At 35.7% G+C, this 14,549-nt stretch overlaps 3 pseudogenes; 2 read left to right on the top strand and 1 right to left on the bottom strand.

Moving 5' to 3' along the window:
• The first annotated feature begins 507 nt into the window (after positions 1-507).
• LOC120116372 lies at positions 508-4,273 on the top strand (annotated as a pseudogene).
• Positions 4,274-4,749: 476 nt separating this feature from the next.
• On the top strand, positions 4,750-7,685 carry LOC120116374 (annotated as a pseudogene).
• A 1,376-nt stretch (positions 7,686-9,061) lies between these two features.
• LOC120116375 lies at positions 9,062-11,786 on the bottom strand (annotated as a pseudogene).
• Positions 11,787-14,549: the final 2,763 nt, after the last annotated feature.

Genomic DNA, 14,549 nt, shown 5'->3' with positions numbered 1-14,549 from the left:
CGGTAAAATCCAAAATAACTATTTAAAAAAAAGCGATTTAAAAGTGTACAATAAAACATTTGAATTTCAACCAAAAAAAAAAAACTGAACGAGGTAGGGAGAAAAAGAAGAAAAAAAATCACCACTAAGAAACTCACCACGCGTTTATGGTGATGATGATGATATGAAGATGCAGGCAAAGTATTAGACGGGAAAAGCCTGACAGACATTAAACCATAGAGATAGAGAAATAGTATCAACTTTTCTCACTTATCATTTGCCTTGTTCCCCTGCTTCCTCATCCTCCTTGGAATGGCCGTCTAAAGTTTCCCGATCACTTGCCTTTTGTTTCCCGATCACTTGCCTTTACCCCCCTTTTTTTAATCCACTTTGACCCACTTTTTTTCCATTATTTAATCTAATCTAATAGAAGAAGATTACATATACCCCCTTGCCTGGTTGTTTCTCTGTCGTCATCTGTGCATGCTTTTCTTCTCTATTTATTTTATTCTGCTTTTTTTCCTACTGAAGAAAGCATTAAATATGTTTATTCCCTCCATTGTTTATGTTGTTCTTATTAGCAGTAATATATGGTCCATGAAATGAACATGGAAATGGAGTTGCTGCTTTTGTTAGGGGAAGACATGGCACCTGGAGTTTTATTTTCTTAACTGCAAAGTTCCACTGTTGCCCGCACGCCCCCCATTTAGCCTTTTGTCCCCTGCTTCTTTCTTTCTTTTTAAGAAATTTTAAATTTTTATGGAGAATTATGCCCATTTGCTTTTCTTTTTAAGATTTTGATATCTGGGTTTTTTTTATAAGATCCCAATTCAAAGTTTGGGGGGTCTTTCCCTTTCTCTCTCAGTCATGGCACCTGCCAAGGTTTCTGGATTTTATAAACATGGAAATGACTGGTAAGCTCTAACCCTTAACTTTACCGGAGTTTATCTCTCTGATTCATATCGTAATTGAAGTATGTTTAAACTTCTTTCTTCTGTTTTCTTTTCTGGATTGTCTTGTTTTTGTTCAATTCTGGGAGAAAATTGAAGAAAGTTATAAGCTCTGTATCTTTTGAACAAATTATGGTCTTTTGTTTTTATAGTTTGGGTTCATGGAAGAAAGACAACAGGTTGGGGCTATAAAAAAAATTATACAATTAGGTTAATGATTTAGCTTTTATGGGGATTTGCAGGGTTTTCAATGCAGGATTGCCAAGTGATTTAACCATTATTGTGGATGATGTGAAGTTTCATCTTCACAAGGTAAGTCAATTTCAGTTTCCACACTCATCTGTGGTACTTTTTGATTAAGAAAAAAAAGATAATTATTTTCTTTACTTGCTGTGATCATATAGAGGCATTTTATCATTGTTTTGGCATGATAATCAAGGACAATATGCAGATAGAGGAGCATATTTTTGTATTATATTGAATGAGAAAAGAAAGAAAGAAGAGACTTCAACTGGAATTGAATTCAGATCAGACAACCTCTTGCAGTTTTAATCTATAACGTGTCAATTTACGAAAAGAAAAGAAGCTGCTCACCTTTTCTGGGATCATTTCTGATGATTTAACCCTGCAATTTAGGCGACTTCCTTGCATTGCAGATAGCATAAAGTAGCTTCATCGTGTTAATGATTAACTGTGTTATGCATCTTGATATGGTTTCTGTGTCATCTCGATATTTTCGTATTTTTTAGTCCATGCAATTGGCATAAACTTGCCTTTTCCTCTTTATTATTGCATTTGCACCTAGATCTAAAGATGAAAATGAAATCGTATGCTTTATGAATTATGATTATGTATGACTGCAGTTTCCTCTGATGTCAAAATGTGGGAAGATCACTTCCATCTTTGAGGAACTAAAGAGTACCACCCATGATAAGACTTTTACCACAAAGCTTGAGGAATTCCCTGGTGGCGCGGACACTTTCTTGTTTGCTGTAAAATTCTGCTATGGCATTCGGGTGGAATTTACATCAAGAAGTATAATAACGGTGTACTGTGCCGCAGACTACCTTGAGATGACGGATGAGTATGGTCAAGATAATTTACTTTCCAAGGCTGAAAACTTCTTCCACAAAAATGTACTTCGAAACTGGAAGGACTGTATATTGGCTTTACAAAGTTGTGAATCTTTCATGCCAAGGGTAGAAAAGCTCCACATATTACAAAAATGTTTAAATGCTGTATCTATGATGGTTTGTACAGATCCGAGTTTGTTTGGTTGGCCCATGATGATGTACGGTAGCCTACAGAGCCCTGGTGGAAGCATTCTATGGAATGGAATAAACACGGGCCAGAATACGAAGCGTGGAATCTGACTGGTGGTTTGAAGACATCTCGTATTTCAGTGTAGAACTATTTGAAAGGCTTATTAAAACAATGGAAGCAAGGGGTATAAGATGTGAACTTCTAGCAGGTGCCATAATGTACTATGCAAGAAAGTATCTACCGGGTCTTGGCCGATGGCAGAGTATGCAGGGTGGCAAAGCCAGGACAGTTACAAGTTTTAGTCTGACTCCTGCCACTGTTGATCAGAAGGTTTTATTGGAAAGCATCGAAAAGCTTCTCCCTGAAAAGAAGGGCAAGTCCTTCTGCCGTTTTTTACTCGGACTTCTTCGTTTGCATCAATATTAGGTGTTAGTCAAACATGCCAGGATTCTTTGGAGAGGCGAATCGGAATGCAGCTGGAACTGGCTAGCCTAGATGGTCTTTTGATTCCTTCTTACTCGGATTCTGATACACTATACAATACCGATTGTGTTGAACGGATCATCCATCATTTTGTGTCCTCAGAATCGGTTTAACATTATTTTCACCACCATCATTAGACCTAGAATCATCACCATCATCTGAGCCCCTACGAAAAGTTGCCAGATTAATAGATAGCTATCTTGCAGAGGTTGCTTCTGATGTAAATTTGAAACCTGGAAAAATAAGGTCTCTTGCAGAGGTCCTTCCCGAATCTTCTAGACCTTTGCATGATGGGCTATACAGAGCACTGGACATTTATTTCAAGGTTTAAATTTGCTGAACCAACTTCTTTTTCAATGGAGTTAATTTGTTTCAAGGTTTGTAATCAATACTATCATTTTGCAGGCACACCCTTGGCTTTCGATAGAGAGAAGGAAGAACTTTGCAATATCATCGACTACCAGAAACTCTCCGTGGATGCTTGTGCCCATGCATCCCAAAATGAAAGACTGCCACTAAGAGTAATTCTGCAAGTCTTGTTCTTCGAGCAGATGCATTTAAGAACAGCTTTAGCCGGCTGTCTCAATGTCTTGGAAGCTGAAAGTGCTCCTACAGGTCAAGGGATTGCCCCAACAGATATAGCTGGTAATGTGACTGCCACTAGTGAGATGGCTGGCCAGATTGTACAAAGAGATGGATGGGTAACAGTTGCACGTGAAAACCGAGTTTTGAAGGTGGATATGGAAAAGATGAGGTCTAGAGTTGGAGAGCTTGAAGAGGAATTCAGTAAAATAAAGCAAGAGATGAAAAGGGTGACAAAGTCACACAGCTCACTGAGTTCACCCCGCGTAGTTGCCAGGAAATTTGGATGCAAGCTTGGTGCAAAATCCTTAGATGCTCAAATAGATGTCGTCGGAAGCACGGACCAACTCCAAGACCATCAGTTGAGCAAGCCTGTTCTTCCCGTAATTCCAGGCATCGGAAAAGTTTCTCCTTGTTTTGATAGTTTAAAAGTCGAAACAAACATCGGCTGAAGCTCGAAACAGAAACATTGTGTCGATGGGTGCCATTTCAAGTCATTCCAAAGAAGAAGAAAGATTGTTTTGTGTTGTATAGGAAATATAGTTTTTGGAAACGTGTGAAAAGAAAGAAAGAAAGATTCATATCAGCTACAGTTTTGGTATTACACTTATCAAATTATGAAATCTTGACTATTCATGACTCTTGGGTTCATTAGTGTTGCAAATGGTGGCATATATTTTCATGAATGGTCAAGATTTCATGTGATGTAGGATTGTAGGTGACATGGAGCTTGTAAACAGCTCCTCTTGAGATAAATTAATCGGATGGTTGAGGAATACATACTGAATCTGTGAGGCTGAGCCCTCCCTTGTGTGGGGCTTAAATGTTTAATAGAGTGTAGCCTACATGTTTAGGGTTGGTGACATCATAGAAGAAAATAGTCTCTTGTTTCTTTTTCTGTTTTAGAGGATCCATATTGTCCTTGTTTGTGCCTTCCTATGGGTTTACACATGTAAGTTCCGAGAATCAGGTTGTAAGTTCGTTTGAACATTTACTAAAAATCAATATATGGAAGTTATCGTTGTCCAAAATTGGCATCATTTGATTTGTATGCCCAAGCATACTTTCTTTTTGGTATATTATACGTTCAGTTTGCGATTTATGTTCGAATTTCGTGACTCGTTTCCTAATAATATTATCAGTTTGATTGATCAATTAAAATATATTAAGAGATGGCTCTTTAAAAATTTGTAAGGGAAGCAATAGACTCAACAAAGTAACTTCTATTGTTGGGGTCATTTTATAATCGTGAGATTTAATAAAATTATATCTTATAGATAAAGGGTCATTTGTGTATTTTATAATAAAATTATTTTATTCAATTTGAATTTTTTATTATCAAAATAGACAGAAATCTAACCATGAATCCCTTGAAACCTTTGGGGGCCCACCAGAAAATCCCTTGGAAACGTCTAGAAAGACAAAAAAAAAGCAACTGTCATCCGACGGCCACAATCCCATCGCAGAAACTCGAGCACCATAAACCCTTCCATCTTGAAAATCACATCTTCGCACTCTCCCCCCTCTACGAAAAAAAAAACAGATCCTTCGAGACAAAAATATGGCGGAGCACTTGGCGTCGATTTTTGGCACGGAAAAGGATAGGGTGAACTGTCCCTTCTATTTCAAGATCGGTGCGTGTCGTCACGGAGATCGCTGCTCGCGTCTCCACACCAAGCCTAGCATCAGCCCTACTCTCCTCCTCTCCAACATGTACCAGCGCCCCGACATGATTACCCCCGGAGTCGACGCCCAGGGTAACCCAATCGATCCCCGCAAGATCCAGGAGCATTTCGAGGTATTTCTCCTATAATACATTCTAATGATCTGTTGGAGTCTTACGATTTACTTATATTTTGGATTTTCTTTAATTAGAGAAAAGAAAACTGTGTATTAGGTGTTTCATGCTACTTTTGCAGGGATTTTATGAGGATCTATTCGAGGAACTGAGCAAGTACGGTGAAATTGAGAGTCTGAACATATGTGATAACTTGGCTGATCATATGGTAATTTTTTTCTTCGACGATGTGTCTTTAAGATTATTTTTGTTTGATAATTTCATATCATCTTCAATTTTTTGGGCAGGTGGGCAATGTGTACGTTCAGTTTAGAGAGGAAGAACATGCCGCCAATGCGCTCAAAAATCTTACCGGAAGATTTTATGCTGGTTTGACTTCCGTCTTTTGTGTTGGATTATATGTATATAAATGAGTTCAAACGGTTTAGATATTATATAGGTAACCTGTCAAAGCAATTCATTAGCCTGCACAGACGATTTGTATCCTGTATGAACTATAGGGAGTGGATTATGTGGTCCAAAATTCACAGGGTTTAGGCTAAGATATTATTCTTTTGGATTAGTTTCTAACTATTGGTATTACAATAGATGGTTGTGTTGTTACCTTATCATTTGGTATTAGTTTCTATGTTTCCTGTTATTCATGATAAATGGTTAAATTGTCAAGTTGCTCTTTTCTATTAGGTTCTGTTTTAGTGATCAGTTTGGAAGTGTATTTCCACGTATGCTTGTATGTTGTTTAACTAAATTTCCTTGCCTTCTCTGTTGCAGGACGGCCTATCATTGTTGACTTTTCACCTGTGACGGACTTCCGTGAAGCCACTGCAGGCAATATGATGAGAACACTTGCAATCGTGGTGGATATTGCAATTTTATGCACCTTAAAAGAATTAGTCGGTGAGATGTTCTTCCAAATCAGATTTAACTGTCTATGATTTTTTTTAATGGGTCTTGCTTGTTCATTGCATTCATTTTCATTAGGGAGTTAAGGCGACAGTTATTTGGAAAGTCTAAAAGGAGGCGGAGTCATAGTCGAAGCAGAAGCCCTCGCAGGCGTCTTAGTAGCCATGAGGAGCACTCTTATGGTGGACGTGGCCGAAGTAGAAGGTATGATGATAGGGAGAATTATTATGAAGAAAAGAGTAGAAGGCATAGAAGTACAAGTCCTGGCCATAGGAGAGGACGGAGCAGAAGCCCTGGAGGGAAGAGGAATCGTAGCCCAGTACGTGAAGGCAGTGAAGAGAGACGTGCTAAAATTGAGCAATGGAACCGTGAAAGGGAACAACAAGAAAACGCTAGCAATATTGATAAAGATGCAGCCAATGATAACAATGAGAACGGTAACAATGGATATGTGCAGAATGATGATAAGCACTATCAGCAGCAGGAGTAGCCTCGTCTTTGCGGCAGCACACCAATCAGGATTAACCAATCTGCCTGGTTTGTCTCTCAAGTTTTTTATTAATAATTTTTACAATCTTCTCCTTTAGTGGCACGACAATTTTTCTACTAAGAATAAGCATTCGGTAAATATAGCTTACAGCCCATTTTCCACTGTGCAGGTGGTTTGCAGGTTCACAATTATTTGATATATGATTTTGAACTTTTTTTCGTTTTCCTTTTAGGTTCATGCCTTTTGCAACTGTATCATGGTTTTTGACTGCATTACCATTTTGAAAGTCTTAAACACGTGCCCTTTTTAGCAATCAATTTTTCATTGCCATACCATGTTTTTCCTTTATATCTCTTTCTCCTGTGCTTTAGTCATTTCTAATTTTTTAGAAGATGTTTAGGACTTCAGAAATGACGCTTTAACCTTTAAAAAAATTAAAATAAAATAGGCTTTACTGAGTTTTACTCACTCCCTTAAAGCCTATGTTTAGGCCTTAATTCCCTGTAATCTATACTAAGTTTTACTCAGTACCCTGAAGCTTAAGTTCAGGCCTTGATTTTCTGTTTTCTTTCAATTTCAATGTGACCATTAAATTTTACTATTGCCATTCATTCCATTTTTAGTTAGGAATGCAAGATCAGAATATGGGACGTAATTTTTAGCTTAAACCTTCAGGATTAGCTAAATGCATGCATTAAAGCTTGCATGTGCATCTAAAATGTCGTCTCTGTGTGCATGTAATAGTATTACAGTCACCATGTGACAAGTGCACATCCAGGTTAATGAAAGAAAAAAATGGGTTTTGTTTCCTTTATCTCTATTCAAACGCTTAAGAAATAATTTTTAGTTCTAAAAGGAAAATGTGTTATCAATGTTATTGAGTTTTGCAGGTTCAGGTCTTCCTGCTTCTCGGGACCGAATCATGATTTTAATTGCAGCTTCTCATGGAATTTGTGGTACAGGTTTTGTCCTCAGAGAAACTTGGTTTAAAAGGTTATATCAGGTTTTAACTTAGGGATGAAAAAAGTAGCAGCAGCCTCTTGTCAAGTCTATTGCGAGTGGCAGGTGATGGTGTGATCTGATTATATCTTATTTGCAGCAGTTTAGTTTGTTTGGAGACTTTGTGTCGAGTTATGGTAAGTTATTTTCAAATGACAAAAAGGTGTTGGTTCTGTTGGACCATTCTGAGAATCATGTTTTTCCTGTTAAAAGACTGAAGTAGTATCAGTTTGACTTATTTTTGTTTCATTGTTTTTGTTCCTCCTACACCTACCATTGGAAGTATAGGTCCAATATGTTTATGAAAAACTTGGAGGATAATAACAAAAAATGGGTATTTATAAGAATTATATCTTATTCAGATCCCATGCGTATCCCTACTAGTGACCCTCCAGCCAGATACGAGAGATGCAATGTAGGTTCTTGGCCATATAGTGCTTGATAGTGGGTTGTCATAATGAAAACAGTTGTACCAGCATCCGGTTAGTGAGAACCATGAACTCCAATCGTCAGGTCCTTCTCATCTCAAAGATGCTCATGAACACCTTGTCTCTATAACACACTATGAAGACCCACATATGAAGCAACTTGAAAATGTGGTCTATAGAATTACTATTGTTACCATATACATATGTGGAAGAGCTGGGAAGTGGCCATACTTGGCCACCACAATAGTCTTGGAATTACTAAACCCTTCATTAAGGGTTTCTTGGAAACACATTTGTCACAGTATTCTTGGCTCTCTGTCTATAACACACACTTGATAATCCAATCCCATCACATGCGCTGAGTTCTATTGTTGCTTGCTTATCTTATCATATAAGAACTACAGATTTTGGTTATCTTTCTCATTTTGAAATGTCTCTCAACCAAGTAAAGACACTACTTTACTGCCAACAATACAATAACATCATACATAGAAAGATTGTGATGCTTACGGCTGCTGTGGATTCCTGTCCAATTCCACCTGTTCGCTGGCTGTCTCCCACCGTTGCTACTCCCGCCGGCCGCCTATCCACCCGTAGCTTCTATCCCCTAAAATTCTTAAATCCAAATTCTTGAATATAAACCTTAAATTCTAACACACATTTGTCTCAATCAACGGGTGAGTGATCAGTAGGTCAGTGGGTGGTCAGTAAATGATACCAACAGGTTGGTGATCGCCGATGATTATGAATCGACCACGGAATTTACGGTCTTAAGATATTTTCTGAAAAGTAAGAGATGCTTGATTTTTTTTTTCTGAAAATTTATGAATTTTATTTTTTAAAATTGAATAATATAAAAATATTATGCTGTATGTCAAATATTGATTAGATGATCAACTTTTAAAGATTTTTTAACCACAATTACGATATACACTTAAAATGATAATGTTTGTTACATTAAATATTTACACTGAATGGAAAAAATAGACACCTAAATAAAAAAAATATAATACAAATATTTTTATATTATGCAAATAAAAATTTAATATATATCAATTGTCATTTTTTTAAAACAAAAAAATAACAGAAACAGCCTACATTACAGTTAGCAAACTTGGACATCATACTAGACCAAAAAAATCAATCAAACTCGACAAACCTAGCAGATAAAATGTAAACAAATGACACATGAAAATTTCCACTTTATTATAAAGCTTCGAATTCATAAAGACTAAATATCATAAAATGTAAACAGCCAAGAACCCCAACACATCCATACACAACATTACAATCTAAAGAGTAAGGATCAGCTGCCTCTTCCCACAATAAAACCCTCATTTACCAAACCGAATACATATCAAAAACCTCTCCCAAAATTAAACATTCACATAACAGCATGTTCACACCTTCCTCACCCCATTATACTTCCTCTGCACTGCTAAAGCACATGATAAGCGCTTGAATAACCCCCCCCCCTCATTTGCCACCATGCTTCGCTTTCTTGTGAGATTCTAGACCACCTTCGGAGCCGAATGACCTGTTCATAGTAATTTGTACTGTGTTTATAAACTACGCCGACTCAATCAAAATTGCAAACAAATTTTAAACTTATAGATGAGTACTTGTTACAAGATCCGCAAGAGAATTGACCACCAGACTTTGGACTTTTGCAGAAGTTTTCCCTGCCCTGCTTTGATGGATGCGGTGTTGCTGTGTGACCGCCCTTCTTACCATCTGCAGCTACAACGAGATGAAATAAGAAATACTCGCCAAAATGGTTTATCAGAGAATACAGATGGGACGATGATATGATGTTGAAAGACTTTCAAGTGAATTGCATGTAACAAACCTGTCTTCTGAGGTGTAGCAGCAGATTTTGCCTTTTTTTGCAGAAACAGGGGTGGCAACTTCAGCAGGTCTCTTCTTGCTCAACTCAACCTTGAAAGCAAACCAAACAAATTAAAATTTGTGCAATCAAATTAGATTCCGCCATTCAAAAGCCACAAGCAATCTTCCAATTATACCCTCTTAGGCGTCTCCTCATCCTCATCATCGGAACTTTCGTCCATTGACATCTGTTCGGAAAACATAAAACTTAAATTTTACAAAAACAAGTCTATAAATTATTATTCAACCAGACAGGGACTAAACCGATAACAATCAAACCAACATACCAGAAAATCGATCAAAATGAATTGACTGTTTATACATTTCGTTTCACATATGTCTAGAAGGAAAAGCATTTCATCTCTCCACTATTTATTCAGGGATAAAAAAATATTAAAAACAACTGAGTATGGTACTAGAAAAAAAAAGGAAACATGCTGAATGACCCAAGGACACCAGATATTAGAACACGTTCAGAATAAATAAGAAAACACATTAAAATTTTTTGCCTAGTCATGAAAAGAAACCCATTCATTGGAATCATCTTCAGCAGAGCACTTTCATCCTCAGAATCTCTGTCACCTTCATCATCATCTTTGTTGTTATTGCTTGGTTCTGCTATCTTGACAGCTTTTTTGCCAGCATTAACCTTGACTGTTTTTGCATCAGCTTTAGCTTTTCCTGAAATAAAATATAACATTTTCAAGTTAAATATAAGAATTAATCTGAATCTTCAACCACTGATATAGTTTTAAGCACAGTTAGAGAAATTACCATTTTCTGCTGCAGCCTCTGGAAGCTTCTCATCCTATCTAATTTTTCCATCACTAGACATATCTAATATAAGAATAATATGCATTACCATAATTGATCAAAATATGAAAATTGCATGCAGGCAAAATGCAATCCAGGAATCACCAAATTCATTAGTGGTAAACAGACGAGAGCGTATAAGTCAAGGAAGCACAGAATTGCATAAGCAACCTTCTCATTCACGAAAAAAGTAAAATTTTGGCAATCAAAAAAGCAAATTTGATCGAAATAAAAGGATATCCTTCATCTGGCACAGAAGTTTTGTATCCAAGAAATAGACACTCCCGTTTTTCCAGTTATGAGAGTTCAAAGTCTTTTTCAAATACTAAATCAAAAGATAATTGAGGGCAATTCTGGTGAGAAAGAGTCCCCAGAACAAGCTTCTTTCCATTAGCATCCACACAGAGTGGCACATATTCTACTTTGTTCTTTGACTCACCAAGTGATGCCTAAAACAAGTAGGCATTGCAGAGTAGTTTAGACAAACAAGAACCAAAGAAAGCCATCGCTAACTACAGCAACTTCAACGAGTAAATCACTCCAAATCTGGGAAAGATGGATAACATAATTGGCCCAGGGTCCGTTTTAATTGGTTGTCCAGCCTTTCAATACCTATCAAGTAAATAAAAAAAATAACTAAATTTAATTGCCAAACTAAAAAAAAAAACACAAGATGGAGCATGACTTCAAAATAAACCAGATATATATAATCAGAATATGGCATTTACTCTTTCAATATAAGCAGAAGTCGATAATCAATTTCATTTTCAAAACGCTTTCCTTCAGCGACCAGAAGTTAAAGTAAATGTGCTTAACGATGGTGATAAATGTAAAGTAATGATACCAGAAAATGAAAAAAATGTTTGAAAATTTAAAAGATTAAAACACTATCTGGCATTGACAATAGTACAAACAATCAAGTACAACCAAGAAGATGCATAAAAACCCATTTAGAAAAGGAAATTTAAAAACCCAAATGCCAACAAATACCATTTCAAAAGGGAAACCAAAAGACACACACACACACACATATATATATATATGATCATAGCTTCCCAAAGCACAATAAAAGATAAATGACTAAAAATGTAGGAAGAAAGCAGCAAAATGAAGCACCAAAAGAAAGGAAAAGAAGGGCTTACCCCAGAACTCCATGATGATTGTTAATGGAAGAAAGTAGAGGCGGGGGCTAGGGTTTTCGAAGAACTTGGGCTTTTAGGGGGAGAAGAAGAGATAGCAATAAATTGCTTATAAATATGGCCAAAGCTAGTGTGTTCAGAAAGAAATTAATTTATGGGTAAACTACACCATATACCAATGAATTTCAGGTAATGTATCGTTCATATTAATGAACTTTCATTTGTTCTAATTATAACACTAACTTTAATTTTGACTTTGTTATACTATTGAGCCGTTAAAATTCAAATGGAGTGACGACGTAGACAAAATAATATCATTTTGGTGTAGTTATTGGTGTCCAAAATGATATTGTTTAAGCTACTGAACTTTAGGGTATATCGTTTTTAACACAATTTTTTAAATTATTCACTTTTAGGCATTGGACTTTTCTGGTTACCATTGACAGTGAATCGTCTTCCATTATTACTCTCAATCTGTGATATGATTGATATTAAAACGTTCACATTTAATTCATCTTTCTTCTTATTTGATTGATTTTCCACAAAACCTACTCAAAATCAATGAAATTAAACAAAAAATCTATCATTTGTGTGGGCTTGAGAGTTTTCTCGAATTTGATAGGTGTTTGATCGAAAACCTAAACGGTGAGAAGCATTAATTCGAGAAGACAAATACCATACCTCAAAACTAGTCTCATCAGATAGTTATCAAAGGAGATCGTAGTATTAGCATGTTGAGCATTAGATATATTTTCATCGGTTTTGAGTGAGTTTCATAAAAAAACAATAAGAAGAGAAGAAATATGAGTAAAATGTGAACATTTTAATATTGATTTGCCGCGAATGATGATCAATAAAGAGGGACAATTCACTATCAGCAACGGCGAAAAATTTTAGTGCCTAAAATCAAACTTTTATAAAATATAGTGACAAATCGATACATCCTTATTTTATTTTTTAAAATAAGATGATTCAATTAACTATTAATAGCATTCAAAATTACACTTACAAAAACAAACATGAAAAATCAGAAAGAAACCATAAAGGATGAATACAAGTAAGCAGCTAATGAGCCAACTTGTGAGCCACCAAGTATGCGCCTCTCATAATGAAACTAAAACTCGGGTGAGCCTCTAAAACCCTGCGTGCCTCGATCTAATGAAGAGCATCAATCTAAAGATCAAGAATCGGGTTGGCAAGTGGATGCACAATGAAAGCTGAATCCCCTTCGATTATAACATTTCCCCAACCATTCTCAGCAGCTAAGGTGATACCCTCCAAAATGCTCCTTATTCTACTAGTTTAGCCCATTGGAAGCCATCAAGTCTACGAGCATGACCACCCACCACCTTTCCATTAGGTCTATGGCATCAAAACGTCCCTAGCCAAGGGACACTCATTTACTGCGTGAAAAGCCAACTCTTCTACAACATTATACAACTTGTATGTTCCATCCCCAAGGTTTGCTAACTCCAGTCTATTACACGAAGGAAGAGCAACGTTACAGGTCCGTCGACCAAAGATCCTGATGCCTAAAAAGATATCGTTTTGGGCATCAATAGCACATCAAAATGACATCGTTTTGTCTACATCAATATAGTGACGAAAAGATCGTCCATGTCTGTTCATTAAAATTTGACGGCTCAATAATATAATTAAGTTAAAATCACAATTCAATATTGTAATTAAAACATTGAAAGTTCAGTGATACGAACGATTAATCATCTAAAATTTCATGGCCTTTTAAAAAGAGGTCGTCCATGTTTTATTAGCAATTCGCCGGTCAACTATGTTTTATATTTTGGTGGGCCTTTTAAGAAGAGATTGTTTCTAAGATCCGACCCAATTTATTTTGGGCCTAAAATATATTGTGACCCAATATGGACTCTAGATCTTTAAGCGATGTGGTACGATCGCCCAGGAAAACCCACTTCTCTTTTTGGGATCATATCTTTTCAAATTCAATTTTCAAGCGTGCTTTGTTTGAACTATAATTTAAAATTTCAATATATCCCATTTCACCTAGATTCTAGTTATTAAAATCTTATATATATAACCTTCTTTAATCCACACTTACACAAGTAAATTGTATCCTATGTTCTCAAGTTATAACTCTCATTTTAAATTAATCTGTAAATTTTTTAAATATTTTAATTTCATCCTCAAATCATGCTATTATTTTAAATTAGTCCTTAAAAGTTTGAATATTCTAATTTCACCCCTAAACTATTCCTATCTTTCTAAAGTAGTCCCTGGACTTTTGAATATTATAATTTCATCCCCATATTCATCCAAATATGTAATTAGTTTCAACTATAATTTAACCTAATTTTTTTTCAAACATGTAATAATATAACTTGACTTAACGATTTTATTAATAAGAGATGTGATTAGTATATATGTATCGTTTGGGATGAAATTGAATGTTCAAAAAGTTTGGGGCCAATATAGAAAGAGGGTCATAGTTTAGGGATAAAATTGAAATTTTTAAAAGTTTAAGGAAAAATTTAAAATAAAAGTCATACTTTGAGGACATGTGATACCATTAACTCCACTTAAACATAAGAATTTATAATATTCAAATTTTCATAATTCATTTTTTTTTCAATTTTTTATATATCCCTAAATTTTTAATTTCTTATAAAAATTTAAAAAGTATCATTATAGTTTAATTATTCAAGAGATAATAGTCATACTTTGAGGATTGTTAGATGAAAGAAAATAAATGGTGAGATATATAGTAGGAAATGAGAAGATATTCATGAAAAATGAATTAATCTTAGTCATCTATTTTCGTCACCCAACAGTCTTAATTTTGTGTAAAATTAAAAGAGT

The sequence above is a fragment of the Hibiscus syriacus genome, unplaced genomic scaffold (assembly GCF_006381635.1).
Source record: "Hibiscus syriacus cultivar Baekdansim isolate YM2019G1 unplaced genomic scaffold, ASM638163v2 tig00110294_pilon, whole genome shotgun sequence".
Lineage (NCBI taxonomy): Eukaryota > Viridiplantae > Streptophyta > Magnoliopsida > Malvales > Malvaceae > Hibiscus > Hibiscus syriacus.
This window is presented reverse-complemented; position numbering and strand designations above follow the sequence as displayed.